At 45.2% G+C, this 19,264-nt stretch overlaps 1 protein-coding gene across 9 annotated transcripts in view; it reads right to left on the bottom strand.

The window, feature by feature from the left end:
- Positions 1 to 19,264, bottom strand: part of EYA3 (EYA transcriptional coactivator and phosphatase 3) — a 2,553,793-nt gene that overhangs the window by 1,418,085 nt on the left and 1,116,444 nt on the right. The window lies entirely within an intron of this gene.

The following is a 19,264-nucleotide window of genomic DNA, read 5'->3' as shown; positions in this document are numbered from 1 at the left end:
GATCCAAAGACTTCTGCTACTGGTGTGGGATTACTCCCTCTGGGACTATCGTGGTTTGTGGACGTAATGGTCAACTACGGTGCTGGACTTCCTGATATGGACACACATTCTGTCCCTATTCTGGTTAGGTTGATCCCTCGTGTCTTTTGGGTAGGGTGCCTAACACTGTTCTTTTTGAGGGTTCCATGTGTTAAAATCGCGGCAACAATGGCTGTGGACGCAAAATATTGCGGCAAAAAGGGTTTGGTTTTGCCTCCGCAATCCATGTAAAGGATGCGGGGGGACACCCCCGCAACCCCTAGACCCATTATACCATTTAAGGGAAGCTGGGGACACCCCTTACCCCCTTAAATGGTATAACGGGTACACCTTTACCGGGTCAAACCACAGCATTTTTGCTGCAATTTTTTGCTCAGGCAAAATATTTGCTGCGATTTTATCACTGCATACATTTTTGAGTCCTTGGGAAAACTGCCCATCAGAGCGGTCTCCTCTGGTGTATGGGCTTCAAGCTGGTTGCCTGGTGTTTGTAGAGTATGGTTCAACGTTTTTATTGCCTATTTCTTTTGAACACCAAGAGGGGAGATTAAGGGGGCTGTTGGGGTTTTGTCAATTTACTGATTAACATAGAATATCTGTGTTTCTTTTTCAGCCACTACGATATCTGGATAGCATTCTTCTGGCTTTTAGCCCAATTACCCTGCAGCTGATTAGCTTCACTCTCAGAAGCAGTCTTGTTTAGAGGAAGGAGCTGTTGATCTCTAAAGGCTATAATCCTGCTTTAACTCAGGGTGCTGACAGATTTAGCAGACTCCCTAAATCCTCAAGGTCAACAGTATGGAGCACCTGATCTAGTAGAACTAGATTACGGACTGATAGGACTGCAGCTAATGCCACTATCAATCAATGTTTAGCTGCAATACAGAGCAACTCTCACCAGTTACCACCCAAGGAGAATTTTCTGGACAAAGGAACAGCAACTGCTCCGCCTACTCCTCCTGTGGTACTCCTGCCTGCTGCTGCCCCAGTTTATTAACCAGTGTAAATCACAGTTTTATGCAAACCAAGTACTTTCCCTGACTACACCACAAAGGTCAAATTTGTCTTGACTAACTTAGAGAGGTTGCTACTTGGACACATCTGATGCTTGAAGCCACACACAATGCACTTTGATGCATTAGTAGACATGAATAGAGTCTTTGACACCTTTTACAACAAACTATGTGCAGTTTCCTTAGGGGCCACTGCAAAACACTTAAGACTACAGGTGTTTGCCAGTAAATCCACTTGGTAGCAGTCTGTACCACACAGATTCACTTGGTAGCTGTGGCTGAGCAGTCAGACTTCCCTCAAGAAGAGTTAGGCAGTATATAGAGTATACACAATAGGTACAGAGATACAGTATCACAAGCAAACACTCACCAGAGCTTTGGTGTAAAAGTATATAATGATTTATTTTAAAGGCACACTTGTAAATTACACTAGCACAAAGAGGTAAGTAAATTCAACACACCATCACTATTATATATATACAACCCTAATTACTTATTAGACAAGTCTTAGTGAGAAACACCACTTATTTTCAGACAGAGGTGAGCGCTTAACCTAAGATGGCACTCTAATAAGTTATTAAAAAGGGAGGGGAAAAGGCAAAGTTATGGAAGCACACAAATTTCAATCCTTTTTAAAGAAACACAGTAAGGCCGAATAGGCAGAGTTCTACTGGAGAGCAAGGAGGTCAATTGCAAGGCCCACTCTTGGAGAGAGCAAGCAGAAGGAGTCCAGGTTCACACAGTGGGGTTATGCCACAAGAGTCTTGTAGATAGTTCGCACAAAAAGGATGAAAGTACAGTCAGGAAAAGTTAGCTAGATTGTCCCAGGCCAGCCCAGGTTAGAAGGTCGAGGCTTTACTGTCACCCGAACGATCTGTCGCAAGGGAAGCCAGGCGGGACACAGTACCTTAAGTGTGAAGGAAGCTCCAGCGGGGGCAGTTGTTCCTGGCAGCAGGTGCAAGTCTGTGTTTCGTCCAGAGGAAGAGGAGGTCTCGCCATGGAGGAAAGATGAAGGTCGTTGCACTGCCAGGGAAGAAACCAGCCGCAGAGTTCTTCGGTTAAAAGGTACTACCCTGCTCTTCGCGGTAGTGGTAAACCGTGGTATTCCGGTTGCCGGGGTGCTTGGCACGGGCAAGGCAGCCACGAGATACTCCAGGAAGGTGAAAAGAAGGCAAAACTGGTTATCCCCACCAGTCAAAGGAAGAAGACTCTCCGGACTGGAGATCTCCTCTGTCGTTGGGAAAAGTGGTAAGACGGTTCAGCAGGGCTCCACCGGTGGTGCCGTCGTTGCAGGTCGGCTCAGCTTCTCCCTCCTCGGATTCTTAGGCCCTGTGGCAACTTCTGAAGTTCCAGTCCCCAAAGCCCTGCTTGTATGCAGCAAACCCCCATTCATTCAGCCTAGCTTGGGCCAATCACACGAGAGTGCGACTTGAGTTGCCAAGGCAACTCAGTACAGGGTGCCTAAACCCCCTTCCACACTCCCTGTGATACCCAGACAGAGTGGAACCACTTTTGGAGGCTTTTGTGGAGAAGCCCGCCAAAAAGTGGAACAAAGGGCTCGACTTGGGTTGGAGTCACAGAAGAGAACACAAACGCCATTTTAGAATAGAGTTCTGTCAAAAAATACCAACCGGTGAATTAATATTAAAGAAATAAACCGGCGGTATGTTCGAGGCTATAAGAATTAAATAATTAAAGTTGGCAGCCTCCAACAATGGGAAAATCCCACAGAGATATATTTGCGGTCGAATATAAAAAGTAGTATCCACTGCCATCAGCCAAAACTCGAACAGGGGGGATGGAGACGTACCCCCTCGAACAGACCCCGGGGCAATCGAATTGCCCCGACCAGTACGTCCACAATATGATGGTTTGTACTGGTTTCTGTTCATAATTTGGGACTAGTAAAGCCAATGGTGGCTTTACATGCCCTGGGAGACAGTAGTCAGTCCCAGGGTATGGAATCTATGTTGGGGGGTCGATAAGACACCCTTGGGTTACGGCACGGAGGGTGCTGTGTAACCCACATCAAAAACACATGAGACCCTATGGAGTAAAAGACCCCACACCCCATAAAACACATGGAAAGACAAAGTAACACCTCAAATCATGTCTAAGAGTGGGAGTAAAAGCGTCTCACTCTTAGCAGGAGAAAAATAAACCCCAAAAATCCAGCAAAGCTGCTGGGGGACTCATTAGGTTTGGGAAATTAGCCTTTACAGAGAATTCTCCCTAACACTCCATGCCAAAGTTATGTCCCATAACTAACAGAAGGGGCTCATAGTCCTTGTGGAAGAGTATACTCCTTGACATTACAGGCAAATAAAGTTCTTAAAGTATATCTTACTAAAAGCATTACAAAGGGGTTTCATCCGGCAGAACAAATTAGTTGTCGCCTTGCCACTCTTCTTCATTCCAAAGAGGGAGAGGGACATGCAGCCCTGGATTGACCATAGAGCCCTCAAGGACTGCATGATAAAGTACCAATACCCCTTGCCCTAATTTCCGGTCTGCTGTATCAGCTACAAACAGCCGTTCTGTTTACTAAATTGGATCTCAGTGGGGCATCTCATTTGATTTGCATAAGGGAAAGGGTTGATTGTAAGACCCCTTTCTATACCAAGTACAGACGTTATGAAAATTTGGGAATACCTTGTCGGACTGTGCAATTCCAGCCTTATTTGTCTATTCGTCACCTTAATGTATTTATTCCACTTAGCAGCATGAGCAATGCCAAATGCCAAGCTGGAAAAGTGCCTTTTTCATGCCTCCTAAGTTGGGTTTCTGGCCTTCAACTTTTACCCTCCCCCTTTCAGGATTCAATGACCAACACCAAGGAAAAAGCAGTCCTCAAAAGGCCTTGACAATCAAGAAGGAGGCGCTTCACTTCTACTTAAGATTCGCCAAATTTATAGACTGCTTAATCATTCCTTTTCATCCGGAGACATCCCCTTTGCCTAGATTAACATGCGAGTCTCCATTCCGTTTGAACCGTCTAAAGAAGTGCAGACTACATTTGATACTGTAAAACATGCTTTTACTACGGCTCTTCGGCTACAGCACGCAAACCCAAGTTGAGGTAAAAGCCCAGTTTGTGGAGGAAGTGGCAGGTGCTGCTGAGATGATCCAGAGCCTGTTCCGGAAAACGAACCCTGATCGGCCAGTCGTCCAGTTAGGGTAAGATGTGAATCCCTCCTCTCCTTACAGTGCTGCCACCACTGCCATCAACTGGATGAACACCCTCAGGACAGAGTTAAGCCTGAAAGGAAGCATTCAAAATTGATAGTCAGTACTGCCAATGACGAATGTCAGGTTCTTTCCATGCTTGGTATGTATAGGCACATAAAAGTAAGCATCCGGAAGATTGAATGACACCATCCTGTGCTGAAGGGCCTAGAGTACCTACAAAAAAGTGATCATCTTGAATTTGCCCTTCCTGGGTAATTTATTCAAGCGCCTCAGGTCCAAAATGGGTCACAGTCCCCAGTCTTTATTGGGAACCAGGAATTTGGTGGAATACCAACCTTGGTTCAATTCCGCAGCAGGTACCTTTTCCGCTGCACCTTTCACCAACAGGAAGAGAATCTCTTGTAAGAGGAGCAGTCTGGAGCCCAAAAAGAATGTTAATTCGGGGGACATTCTGGAGGAATCTTCAGAAATGGAAGGCAGTACCCTTGGGATGTTGTCTGCAATGCCCATGCTTCTGAAGTAATTGAGTACCATTCTTGCAGATGCTTGGCCAATCTGCCTTCCACAGGGGGTTGTGAGCAAAGCGTTCAGAGAGGTTTTGTGGCCGAGGGCAAGGGGGAGGCCATTACCTGAGCAGGGTTTCCTCCTTGACCTCTTTGTGCACGTCGTAAGAACCGGCTCCTCCAACTTTGTGATGGCAGTTGCTGTTATTAATGGATTGCTGCCCCTAAAGATTTAGCTGCAGCTTTGGAAGCCTGTAACTGTTCCAAGCAATCGTTCACTTTAGGACCAAACAAATTCGACCCATCAAACTATATATAAGAGTCTTGCATGGACATTAAGAGCAAAATCAGATTAGCACACAGGGACGTCATTTCACCAAAATGCCTGGGGTAGCGGAAGTGACATCACACAACCCTTGACCTCCCCCCCCAATGACATCACAGGAAGTGATGTCATTTGACCCCACCCTGAAGTAATATCGTTGGAAGCGATGGAACACCACCTTTCACCCGTTCATAAAACAGGAAGTGGCATCACATAGGATTGTACACTATAAAAAATATGGTTACGATATCACTATAATGTGATGTACATTTCACACAAGAATGGATCGCCATCATTACGATCAGTGTGTTTAGGCCCATATTACCAAATTACTGTGAATGCAAGCAGACGTCCATGACCAACTGATAATGAAGTGATATTATATAGCACTTACTCTTAAGTGCTTTATATAGAAAGAATATATACCCAATATCACCCAACCTGTGTTGGTACTCATTTATCGACCTCAGAAGGAAAAAAAGGCTGAGTTGAGGTGCTTAAGAACAGACTAAATCAGTCACTCACCCCCTGAAGTGTGCTTGAAATAAACCTTTAATGAGTCTGGCAATTACTGTATAGAATTCCAGAAAGACACATTATTTCGTATTCCTATTCTTTCTCATATAGGGTCAGTGCTGAAAGTGTTAGACTTCTTATTTTTCTACTCTTTTTTAAGGGTCCTGAACAAGAAAGCCAGCCACTCCAGAAGTAAAGAGTCACAAGGGAGACCACAGAGGTAAAGGTTGCAAGGGAGACCACAGAGCTACCCCTAAATGACGTCCCTGTTAACACAGCTGCGCAAAGCACCTGACGACTACGCTGAATCTAGTGCATATGCTTACTTTGTCCAAAGCATCTAAACATGACTGAAGGGATTGGCATGAGGGCTCCTTCTCATCACTGATAAGGCTGAAATGTTCCTCTCTCATTTCCCCTTCTGGGATGTTATCAGATACCGGTGCCACCACATTCAAAAGAGTTTATGAATATTTGAGTAAAGTGCATGATGCCTTAACAGCTCCCAGCTGAAATAACTGTTAGCTAGGGCATCATATTGCTGATCACCATTATCTGGGGGAATGGAAGGATAGGCCAAAGCATTGGACATGAAGTAGCAGCCTGCACTACCAAACATTCTGAGGTAGGGTGCCTTGACAGAAATGCTGAGTCCACTGAAAATGGCTTATACTTTTTTTTTTTACTAACTCCTTGTTGACTGCCGTAGTATTACTTGGTTTCTTGCAGAGCTCCAAAAGGGTCTACCTTAGTGCTGAATCGAAAGGTAGTAAGTACTGTTTATTTAGGAGCACCCTTCTTTAGGATGTCTGTAAAATCACCGTAATCGTATTTCTGATGCTTGTATCTGCTTAGATTCCCTTGTTGTGCATAGGCGACATCTAGTGGAAGCTGCAGAGTATTACAGTTTGTTTTTCGAAACTCGAAAAGGGGCGTCAAACTAGGGCGTGCCAGTAATACTATCCCTAGTGTGACGTCCACTGTACCCATGATCCCTCACACATGTAGACCCTCAGATTGTATTTTTTCTGACATGAGGTAGCATGAGGAGTAGCGCGAGTACAGAGTATCCAAGCAGATAAGATAGATAAGACTAAGCATCCATGCGCCTTCTCTCAGAGGGGAGGAAGGGCGGGCGCATGTGAATCTAAGCAGATACAAGCATCAGAAATACGATTACGGTGAGTAATGTATCCCTTCTGAGGCTAGTGGAATCTGCTTAGATCAGTTTATAGTGACATTTTCAAATGTCACAATTTCGAATGCATTTTTCTCGAATGAAAAATGCTGGAAAAAAATGTCATTTTTTAATTATTTTTTTTTTTAATTGGGGCCGGGGCGGGGGGGTTCCCCCCAACCACCTGTTTTTTTTTAATTGACCCTTTTTTTTACTAACTAAACCCCCCAAAAAAAAAAATATATTCAACATTTTTTTTCCAACATTTTTTTCCCCAACTTTTTTTTCTCGACAAAAATGCATTCAAAATTGTTCATTGGAAATTTTAACTGGATACTGCTTAGATCACATGCTGTGCATAGATTAGTGAGCAGTGTTAGAAGGATGTGGGAAGGGTCATGAGCGAACAAATGTCTTAGAGCCGCTTGTCCCACTTGAGTATCTGTCTTGGAATGAGTGTCGATGCAGTAGCGCTGAGTAAAGGTGTGACTAGAGCTCCATGTAGATGCTTTGCAAAAGGTGTCAAGGGGTACATTTGCAATGAAAGCCAGAGTGGCTGCAGTACCTCTTGTAGAGTGGGCCCTCGGCGTAAAAGGCAGTGTTTTATCTGAAAGGGAATAGCACAGTTGGATACATCTGACTATCCACCTAGAGATGGCATTTTTAGAGATGCAATTTCCTCTCTGCCTGTAGCTATGGAAACAAACAGTTGATCTATCTTTCTTAGCGGCCTGGTTTTGTCTACGTAGTAGAGGACCGCCCTCCTCGCATCTAGTGTGTGGAGTTTCACCTCAGCAGAGCTTTTGGGTCCCTGGAAGAAGGCCGGTAGCTCAATAGACTGGTTAACATGGAATTTGGAAATGGACTTAGGTGAGAACCTAGGGTGAGTGCGTAAAACCAGTTTATCCTTATGAACAGTAAAGAAAGGATCCTGCACTGACAGAGCTTGAATTTCACTGTCCCTTCTTATGGATGTGATGGCTACTAAGAAGGCAGTTTTATACGTCAAGTGTTTGAGACTAGATTTGTGCATGGGCTCAAAGGGGGGTCCCATGAGCTTAGCAAGTACCACCTTAAGGTCCCAACCTGGTGGTGGGTTAGAAATTGTAGTGTGGAGTCTCTTTACCCCTTCCATAAATACTTTGACAACGGGCACTTTCCACCATGATATTTTGTTATAGGAAGTGGTGTAGGCTGATCAAACTGCCAGGTGCACTTTAAGTGAGTTAAACACTAACCCTGTATCCAATAGGTGGAGCATATAGGTGACGACATTAGAAGGCGTACAATCAACTGGGTTGATTTGTTTATTTTGGCACCAAATAACTAATAGTTTCCATTTGTCATAGTAACAGTGCCTTGTGTTAGGTTTTGACTCTTTCAAGATATCCATACATCTCCGGGGTAAATTTAGATGTTCGAAATCTATGACTTCAGATGCCATGCTGCCAAGTTCATCGAGTTGGGCTGAGGATGCACTGATAGGCCCTCGTGCTGGGAGAGTAGGTTGTACCGGCACGGGAGTTTGATGGGGTCGCACACTGCCAATTTGCGTAGGTGTGGGTGTACCGGGAGACCCCCGGCCAACCAACAGAGTCGGGGTTTGCTCTTCAGTATTTAAAGACGAGATAGCTGCACCTTGAGATGGATGGGGGTGCAGGTTCTCTTACTCCAACACCAATCATGAGGTTTTTCTTTACAAGTTTCTCAGGCTCCTCCGGCTCGGAGGAGCCTGAGAAACTCGGAAAGAAAAACTGCAGCGTTTTCAAACACAACCGCGTTGTGTTTCTGCCAAAAAAAAAGCCTTGGCTTTCACTTTGGGTCTCCCGTGCTCCCCTGGGGGAGCACCGGAGACCCAAAGTGATAGCCACAGCAGGCAGAAACACAACGCGGTTGTGTTTGAAAACGCTGCGGTTTTTCTTTCCGAGTTTCTCAGGCTCCTCTGAGCCGGAGGAGCCTGAGAAACATGGAAAGAAAAACCCCAGCGTTTTCAAACACAACGTTGTATTTGTGTTTGCGGTCGCTTCAAAAGTGACCGCAAACATAAATACGTTTTTAAAGCTGCGGTTTTATTTCTAAGTTTTCCGGGCTCCTCCAGACCGGAAAACGTAGAAAAAAAACCAGCATCTTGTGCTTATTTATTTATTTATTTTTTTTAAAATAAATAGCACTCATCGAGATTCAGCTGCAGCTTTCCTGCTCTGGTCTCCGGTCCCCGTCCTCCGCGTACAGCACCAATGAAGGAAAAGCCACCCAGCAGTAGCTTTTGTTTACTACAGCTGGCTGGCTTTTCCTTCATTGGTGCCGCAAAAGCAAAAGCCAGCACAGGCGGGCATCCATTTCACAAAATGGATGCGCCCATGTGCTTGCTTTTGGGAATTTTTAGCTTGAATAGCTCAAAATTTTACATAGGCAACATTAAAAAAATAATACTAGCACTTCTTTAAAAAAAAACTTCCCATCTATTTTTAAAATAATTTTTTTTACTGGACTATCCCTTTAAGCAATCTTCATTTTGTCTCATTTGCTGGTAGGGTTTTCTCAGTGGATACCTTACTGTCCATTGTTGTCTGGTTATTGGTACTTCAATAGGTGTAATTCCTCTAATAGGTACTGGGCAGAGCCCCACTGGCTCTCTACTGGTTTATCTGTTCATCATACATCACATATTTCGGTGTGAATGTTCCTGGTACTTCAAAGTGGGCGACTGGAGTGCAGGCTACATTTGGGACCTCCTCTACATTAGAGGGGTTGGTGGAAAAGCGGAGGCAAACATCCCTCACCAATTCATCCATAGGGCGTTCCCCTTGGGGCCTGGCTGGGGGAACCTGGATGCGAAATCTGGGCATTGCCTGTTTTCGCTTGTGGCAAATAGGTCTGTTGTGGGGAAACCCCACTGAGAGAAGAGGTCTCCTATGACTTTGTGTAGTGTTCACTCATGTTCTTCTGGAAGGGGATCCCTGCTCAGAGCATCTGCTAGCGAGTTGAGATCCCCTGGAACATGTTGGGACCATTCGCTCCTCTCACCTGGGTCCCTTTGGCCCTCTGACTGCCCCCCCCCCAAAGCCCTGCCAAACTTGTTCATTAACATCCGCCAGATGAAACTAGTGTCGGCTGCTGCCTTTGCTTCCACCTTCATCCCTTCCCTCCACCGACTCACCTTCCTCTGACTCTACCTTGGACTCTGCTCTCAGCAAACACCACCTGTCCATCACCAATACTATTGACATACTTGCCCCTGTCATGAGGATCCGCCTGAAACCTGCCTCTAAGCGCAACACGTGGTACAACTCCAAACTTGCGGCCCATATACAAATGTGCTGGGCGGCAAAGCGGAAGTGGCATACCTCAGGTTCATCCTCTGACAAACTGGCCTGCCACCTGCTCCAAAGGCAATACAAACTCTCCATCTGTGCTAAGAAAAGAGCCCACATACAGGCTCGGGTTTCCTCTGCATCCAACAACACGGCTGAACTCAAAATCTGAAGGGAAATAGCCAACCGTTCCACAGTCCATCCTTCCCTTCTCCTTCCCAGGCCCTCTGCAACGCACCAGCCACACACTTTGCCAAGAGGGGTCAATGTAAGAAGTAAGGTTGTGAGAGTTTCAGAGTGACAGTTATTCAAACACACACTTCCACTCAAGGTTTCATGATTAAACAATTATTAATTTAACAGTCAGTTATATAAGCCTTCTTCAGAAGGGAGAAAAACATGCAACAATTACAATACACTTCAAAACACACTCAGTTACTCCAAATCAGATGATACCCATTGGGGATGGCACACAGACACTTCCTACACCCTCAGGTGACTTAAAATATCTAGGACACTCTGGACATTGATTTATCACTGGTAGATATAGAGCAATACTGAGTTTGGTGCAAAGGTTAGATATGGGAATAAAACAAAGGTTAACAAATAATTCATAAACAGGTAAGTACTTTTAAAACCTTCCAATGTCAAGTAAGTTTAACCCTTTCCTGGGGGAAAGGTAAAGGCACATAGTCGAGGGTAAGAAGACTCTATTAGGGAGCCACAACAGTCAATGTTAGTTGAGCAAAGTCTAGGGGAGCTTTACATGTTCTTTGTAGGTAAGTAAAAGTCTTGCACCATGTTTTTAGAAAACTTTGTAGAAATAAGATTTACTTGAAGGGCCACAAGCTGGGAGGCTTCTGAGGGGCAAAGCTGTAAGCAACTCCGCAACGGTAACCAAGACAGGTTTCAACTGAGAGCAAGTAAGGTTACACAACAAGAGGTAAGATCTTAGACTTTACAGTACCTTTGGTTAGAAGAAATGGTTCCAGCTGGCTTCTGTTCCTGTACAGCTCGGCAGATCCTTTTCTTCCTGGGCCTCAGTCGTGAGGACAAGAGGGAGGAAGTCTGGGGATTCCTGCCCTGCAAATGGGAAGGTCAGCGGCAGCAATGTGCAAACTTCAATTCAGCGGCACTTCGCAGTTTCAGCTCCTCGCATCTGACAGCAAATAGCAACACTGCGGTTCTCGGATACCACTTCAGACTTTCCTCGCATCTGGGGTCCAGCACTCTGTTGAGGGGGCTCAGGCTTGGTCAGTCCTGCTTCAGAGAAGTCCGGAGGATCTTCCTGGTGCTCGGGCCAGACTTAAAAGCGATCCACTCGACTTGGTGTTCCTCTCCCTGGCACTTCATTTCTAGCAGCAGTGGAAGTACAGCCAGCTCCGAGAGGATGTCCAAACGAATCCACTTTGGAGTTGAGTGGTCCTACCAACTTAAGGGGAGAAGTCGCCCTTACAGGGCTTCTCTAGTCGAAACGAATTCGGAGCTTCAGCACAGCAGCAGGGCTTCACCGGGCAAACCAAAGGTTTAGGAGTTGCAGCAGGCGTCCCTTCCAAGTTCTTCTTTGGATTCCTTCGGCCAGTGGTCGACTGCCTTCCAAACGAAAAGCCTCATCTTTTATGCAGGTTTCTCCCATTCAATCCAGCCTAGCTGTCAACCACACAGCAGGGTAGCTGTCCTTGCCGGGCAGCCAGCCGGACAATCACTTTGGGGTGCATTCCTGTAAGCAAGGGGACTAAGCACAGGGAGTTTCGGCCACCTCCCTCATTTCCTACTCCTGCCAGACATACTGGAGCCAGAAGCGGGCTTCACTCGTGAATCCCGCCAAAGACAAAATGAACAAAGGGACCAAACCTGGTTTGGGGTGCAGAGTCAATCTCAAGAAGGAGCTTTCCAAGAAGAATTGGCGAAAAAAGAAGATTGGGCCATTTTGAGGAAATGAGCACCCATGGGTGCCTTACTGTGGCTGCGAACGCAGCCTGCGGTCAAAACCCACAACATTAGAAAAAAGTAAACCACTGCCACCAGCCATTAATTGTAGAAAGGGTAACAAAAATGTTACATAAGAAACTAGACAAAAGGGGATACTAAGTAACCCCTCCAGCACCCCATGGTAAGATCGTGTGTGCTGGTCTAGAAAGTTTCAGTTCACTGCTCTTGGAAACAGTAGTTTCACCAAGAGAAGGTATTTAAACCTTTGGGAAACCTAAGACTTCCCTGTGCCACTGCACTGAGGGTGCTGTGTGTCACCATGTAAAGGTGATGCCTCTGGAGTTTGTCGGACTCCAAAGTCAAAAGAACCACCAAGTCCAAATCACAGAAAAATACATGTGAGAGTGGGAAAAAGGTCTATCTCTCTCCAGGTTAGAAATTATGAGTCCTAAAGTCTAGCAAAAGAGCTGGGGGTCTCTAAGGAAGAAGGGAATTGGCACATTTTTGAGAATTCTCCCTAACACTCCTGAACACCCTGCTACCCTTCCCAACCCACCCCACACCCTCATGCCTCCATTTGGCCCCTCACCCCCCCTTCTCCTCCTGTCACACCTGAAGTTACCAGAGTTGTCCGCTTCATGAAGGTCTCTTCTACACAGGTTTCCCCTTGCTCATCAGGGATAACATTGGCAATCTTGCCCCCGCACTCAGTGATTTCTGCAATCACTCTTTTCACTGCATGTTTCCCCTCCTCTCAAGCACTCCCTTGTGCGCCCACTCCGGAAAAAGCCTTCAGCAGACCCTACCAGCCCTGCCAACTACCGTCCTATTTCAATCACCCTCTTCCTGGGGAAGCTGCCGGAGAAGCTGGACTTGCCCCAACTCAACTCGCACACCAAACTGGTTGGCGGTCCCCACAACCATCAATCGGGATTCTGAGCATCCAGAGGCATGTAAACTGCTCTTCTGAACACCTGTGAGGAACTGCTCTCATCTCTGGACTCCAAATCCCCCAGCTGTCTTCATCCTTCGAGATCTCTCATCAGCCTTTGATACAGTCAACCCTTTCATTCTCATACAAAGGCTCCTTGATACCCTTGGTATCTCGGAACGGGCACTGGACTGGCTGACATCCTTCCTGACAGCTCTTCCCAAATCATCCTGGGCACCTTCTCCCCTACTTCCTTCTCCACCTGTGGTGTCCCCCAGGGTTTGATCCTTCCCCCTTGGGTCCAACATCTACCTAGCTCTGGCTGCATGCCTCATCTCCTCCAACTTCCAGTGTTATGCAGATGACCACTTTTTTTTCAAACTTCCTGCTGATCCTTTTGCGCCCTCCATCATCCCAGACTCCCCATCTGTCATCGACTCCTGGTGCACCTCCCACCAATCTCTACCTCAACACCGGAGGGTCGTTACCTGATGCTGGGAGGGAAACTGATGGGCCAACTTGTGACCTTGATTTCAATTTAAGACCCTAACTCGAAACAAGACCACTTTCTACTGAATTTGTTACCCAAAATTGCGCAATGGGGAATAGGGAAAATCCTCCTTGGAGGCGATTTTAACAGGGTGATGGATGCAAAATTGGATAAAACACTCCCAGCCACCCACAATAACCACACATTTAGACAAGCTCTGGCAACATTTTATGGGAACTACATCTTCTAGAGTCCTGGTGCTTCTTTAACCCACAAGAGAAAACATACACTCACTACTCAGCAGTACACAGGGGGTATTCCCGTATCAATATGATACTTATCTCCGAAACAGTCCCACAAGTCACAAGTTTAGAAATTGGGGTACACTGCCTCTTAGACCACGCTCCAGTACTCCTAAAAATAGAATAAACCTGCTCACAATAACCCTGCAAACCCTGGCGACTGAATGAGGTAATACTGAAGGCCCAAGTGGTCCGGATGAGCATTGAACAAACCCTACAGAAATATTTCCGGGAAAATAGGACGTCGCGGATAGACTGGTGAACTATTTGGGATGCCAGCAAAGAGGTGGTACGGGGTGAATTTAAAGCACAGACATCAAATTATATGAAAAGTCGGGAGAGGGTGAGACGCAATATGGAAGCCAATATACAAAAGGCAGAATTAGTATATAAAGACAAAGGTTCACAGAAAGCTTGGCGGGAACTTAAAAAGGCCAGAGCGATCCTAGAAACTCACCTAGCAGACGATGCAGCACGGCTTCTAGTACAAACAAAACAATTTTACTACATACATGGGGGCAAAGCTAATCGATTCCTTGCTGCTAAATTAAGACACCAGAAACTCCGGAATCTAATAACCCAACTCCGTAATGACAAAGGGGAAGTAATGAGGGGAGAGAAAGAGATAGAGGAGGTGCTGATCTCATTCTATACCAATAATCTAAAAAGGTAAGACATTGATAGGGAGGAGCAGATTACGTTTCTAAATCAGATAAATCTACCACAAATTAATGAACTAGATAGGCAACGACTAGAGGGCCCCATAACAGAAGTGGAAGTAGCGGAGGCTATGGGAGCACTAAAAGGACATAAAACTCCGGACCCAGATGGGCTAAGTAATGCATACTATAACACTTTTAGAACCATTTTAACAGGCCCCCTAGCCTGTCTATTTAACTTCATTAGAGATAAGGGACGTACATCTGGGGACATGGGTCCAGCAACCACAATATTATTGTTGAAGCCAGATGGGGATCCACTGGACTGTGTAAGCCATCGTCCGATCTCTTTACTAAATGGAAATGCAAAACTTTACTCCATGGTACTGGCCCGGAGACTAGCACTGATACTTCCCAAAATAATCCACTCCTATCAAGCAGGTTTTTGTGAAGGGGCGGCACACAAGACAATATTCGTAGAACCATAGGTAAGATAGACTGGGGACGAAGGATGGGCCAGAAATTCTCGGTAGCAGCTCTGGATGCCTCCAGAGCTTTTGATAGTTTACATTGGGCTTCTTACGCTTAACCCTTGAAAGATTCTGGTGCGGTCCAATATTCACACGCATGGTAATGGCCAATTTTGCAAGTCCATCCACTAGGCTAACGGTTAATGGAAAGCTCACAGGGAGTATCCCCATTCAGAGAGGCAATCCAAGGGGTGAAGGAGGCACTGCAGGCTTGCAGAAAGTTGCGCTCTATGTGGATGACATTCTATTAATCCTAAAAGATACCGCAAATTCTCTACCAGCAGCCATACAATTATTGGGTGATTCCCTAGGGTCTCGGGATTCCACATTAATGATCCCAAATCCAAAGCTCTCAACATTACAGAAAAACCGGAGCAAATCCCGATTTGGGAGAACCAATTACCCCTGAAGTGGGAGCATAAGGCAGTAAAATACCTCGGAGTACAACTGACCCCCAAATATGATAGGTTCTACAGAGCTAACATCCCGGACCTCCTGAAATCACTAGCAAAAGAACTAAAACGTTGGCAATTGCAGGAACTGTCTTGGCTGGCACACATTACTACGGTTAAAATGACCCTGCTCCCTAAATTCCTATATGTAGTGGGTGCCCTTCCAATAAGAATCCCAAACCCAGCCATCCAAACATTGCAGAAAGAAGTGATGAATTTTATCTGGAAGGGGAAAAAACAGTCCCCAAAAGAGTACTATTCAGACCACAGGTCCTGGGGGTCTGGGAGTCCCGGATTTTCGTAGGTAATTATGGGCAGCACAGATAGCCCCTATGCTGCAATGGACAGCTGGGGAAACTCCAAATCAATGGGTAATTCTTGAAAGTTTGGTGACCAAAATACCCCTGGGGAATCTTTGCTTCTTCGCTACACGACATAGGGAAAAAGGGGGCCAGCTATTGGAATCTACTAGAACTACGCTGTGGTATTGGGACAAGATCTTGAGAAACAAGAAGATCAAGGGGGGGGGGGGGGGGGGTGCAACTTTTATGCCAATACCTTATAATCCAGAATTTTCACCTGGAACACATGCTAACTTCTGGACAAACTGGGGTGCAGGGAAAACAACATGACCCTAAAAGATCTTTATGTAGATGGGACGCCCCTCTCTTTTGAGGAATATAAAACTAAGTTTAACATACCGGAGCATGAACGTTACCATTATGCTCAACTCAGACATTGGGTCTCAAACACAAAGGTGAAAGAGGGGGCAATCAAAAACCCTACAAGAGTGGAACTAACAATACAAGTAGGCCAACTAGACAAGGGAATAACTAGACTATACCGCCTAGTGGGGGGAATGGGATCCTGAGGAGAATCTTACTTATATGCAGAAGTGGGAGGCCGATTTGGGGAGACCAATCAATGGAGACACATGGGGCTGCACAGGGCCGCCAAGAGTTCTAAATGTACCTTGATTAAGGAGGCAGCATACAAACTGTCTTCGGTGGTATATGACGCCTACATGCATGCACGCCATTAACCCAGAATACTACGTGCTGGAGGAATTGCAGACAACCTGGGAACCTTGTTCACATGTGGTGGTCCTGTCCACTAGCAAAAACCTACTGGAAAGAGATCTTAAGTCACATTGAAGAAATAACCGGTGTGGAGCTCCCCTCCGATCTGCTAGTGGTGCTCTTGGGGGAACCAGTAGAGGGATGCTCTGCAAACTCGGGCCGACAGCCACTCTAATTACACATATGTTGAGCGCAGCCAGAATCACAATTGCACAAGCGTGGAAGACCAAAGATGGGCCAATAGTGGCCATGTGGTGGGTACAGCTGTGGGGGCAATGGCTATGGAAAAGGTGACAGCAACAGCTCACGGCTCTTATTCAAAATACCTGAACATTTGGCTACCACTACACAAATTCACAGATGACAAAGAGCAGATGTACTTTAAACCCAGACTACTCCGTGCAATAACGGTCATCTGATGAATCCAAGGACCAAGATGGAAATGATCCACCTTGCCGAAGTTTGAAGACAGAACAGAACACTTCTTCACCTATAAGTTTAAAAGAGGCTGGGGGGTTGGGGGGTGTTTGACATTTATTTTCACATGGTTATTATATATGAGCATTGACACTGAACAGTACTGAAACCCCATAAGGAGGTAAAGAAGAACCGACATGTATAAAGCAATACATATCTGTTTTAATTGTTCACTGATGCATACATGTCTAATGCTCCAAAACTTAAAGTTGATAAAAAAAAAACGGACATCCTTCCCATCGGGACCCCGGCTCCCTCCTCCTTCCCTTCACTCTGGCCACTCTATTTGGGCTCTCCCCCCGCCCCTTGCTCCTTCTTCTGAAGCCAGAAACCCTGGAGTCATCTTTGACTCCTCCCTCTCCTTCCTCCCTCACAATCTTGACATTGCCAAGAAGTCCAAATGTCAGTTCTTCTTTCTCAAAGGAATTCTCCCCTTTCTCATCTTGCCCCAGAGGCTCAATGTTACCCGAGCCATGTTTCTCTCTAGGCTTGACTAGTGCAATAGCCTCCTCCTAAATCAATCTTCTTCCAGACTGTGATTCCTCCTGCTAATCCAGAATAGGGCAGCAAGACCCATTGTTGGCATTAAGCCCGGGGACTGCATCTCTCCTGCCCTAAAAAGTCTTAACTGGCTCCCGGTTGCTGCACTGGTTAAATTCAAATCCCTCTGCATCACTCACAAGGCGGTCTGGGCCCGGGGACCAAACTATCTTTGACTTTATCTTACTAAATATTCTCCCTCTAAACCACTAGGTTCCTTCGGCACCAACTCTGTGTGTAAAGTGTTTCGTAAAAACAGAGGGTAGGTGGTTGATTTTTTTTCTCAGCTGGCTCCCTCCTTTAGAACAGCCTCCCCCAAACTCTGAGCTTTGAGCAGGACTTTCTTAAATTCCAGAAGCTCCTCAAGACTCTCCTGGTTACCACCTCCTTCTCTTATTCCCTCCTCTGCTAATCCCACAGTTGCTGTGATTGGTGTCTGGGGCCGCTGACCTCCCACACCCAATCGGGCCAGCTCCTGTCTACCCTCAGCACTTGCCTGGGCACTCCTTCCGCACTGGAGGTTTGCACTTACTCCTAACATGGCTCCTGGCCATGCTCACCCATGAGCTCGGACTGCCCAGCACTTACCCCCTCTACCCTCTTCCTTGCGGCACTTGCAGGTTCTGAATACTCAAAAGGCATAGTGGGTTTGTCCCTTCATCTGTTTTCCTTACTGTTCTTATTAAATATTGTGTATTTTGTATTTCACTCCCTTGTTCCCCTCCCCTTGCCCTGTGGGTACTTTGAAACTGTATATTATTTGCTGTATAAGTGTCTAACAAGCAAACAAATAAAATAAATTTACAATACCGTACAAAATGGTATTATGGGTGTGGATCAACGAGAATGTGCAGAGTTAAGCCGGTCCTAAGTTTCCCAATGCGCTGAATTTCAAGGTTTTTGGTGTGCTAAGTTAACTCACCTTAACTATACTTCAACGAAGGGTTTTTTCCTTGAATAAATACACACACACATATATATATATATATATATATATATAGATATATATATAGATATATATATATATATATATATATATATATATATATATATATAGATATAGCAGTTGATTTCGGGATCCGCAGAAATAATTGAATCCAAAAATACCCAATAAGAAATTACCAAATGTATTTGGTCAAATTTGTTAGATACTTTTGTCAATTTGTAATATATAGATGTGGGGTGTGGTAAGGGAAAAAGTGAAGCTAGGGGGAAGAGGTTGTGTGGGGGGGGGAAATGCACAAGGACCCCCCCTTCCCCACCCCACATTATAAAAAAAAATTCAACCAAAAACAATTTGGTCATTTTTCATTCTGTATTTTTTTTCATGAATTTCATGAATTTAATGGTAATTAGTTGATATCTGCTACATTCTCTAGATATGTGGACTAGGACATACTCAGGAAATATCATGTGGTCAATTACCATTAGACTTACAAAACAATTCACGAAAAAGAAAATCAGTCCGAAAAATGATGTTTAAATATTTTTGGAAAATGTCTTTTACAATCATTCACATACATACATATGGTGCAGATACATTTAAACCATGTCTAATGACCACCTTGCTATTCCCACTACATGTTTTAGTGAAGATCTAAAGACATATTAATAACATTTGAAGAGGGACACATACATCAACCAAAACTTAAATCCTAACGTGCACTACTTGGACATTATAAAATAAATGCATAACATGGTTTACATTCAACATATGTTATATTTTATGTCAACATGAATGTTAATGTGTGCCATCATCTCTTTTTATAATTATACTGATTTAATTGTGGTCTGTT

This window comes from Ambystoma mexicanum, chromosome 11 (genome assembly GCF_040938575.1).
Source record: "Ambystoma mexicanum isolate Mex_15411 chromosome 11, UKY_AmexF1_1, whole genome shotgun sequence".
NCBI lineage: Eukaryota > Metazoa > Chordata > Amphibia > Caudata > Ambystomatidae > Ambystoma > Ambystoma mexicanum.
This window is presented reverse-complemented; position numbering and strand designations above follow the sequence as displayed.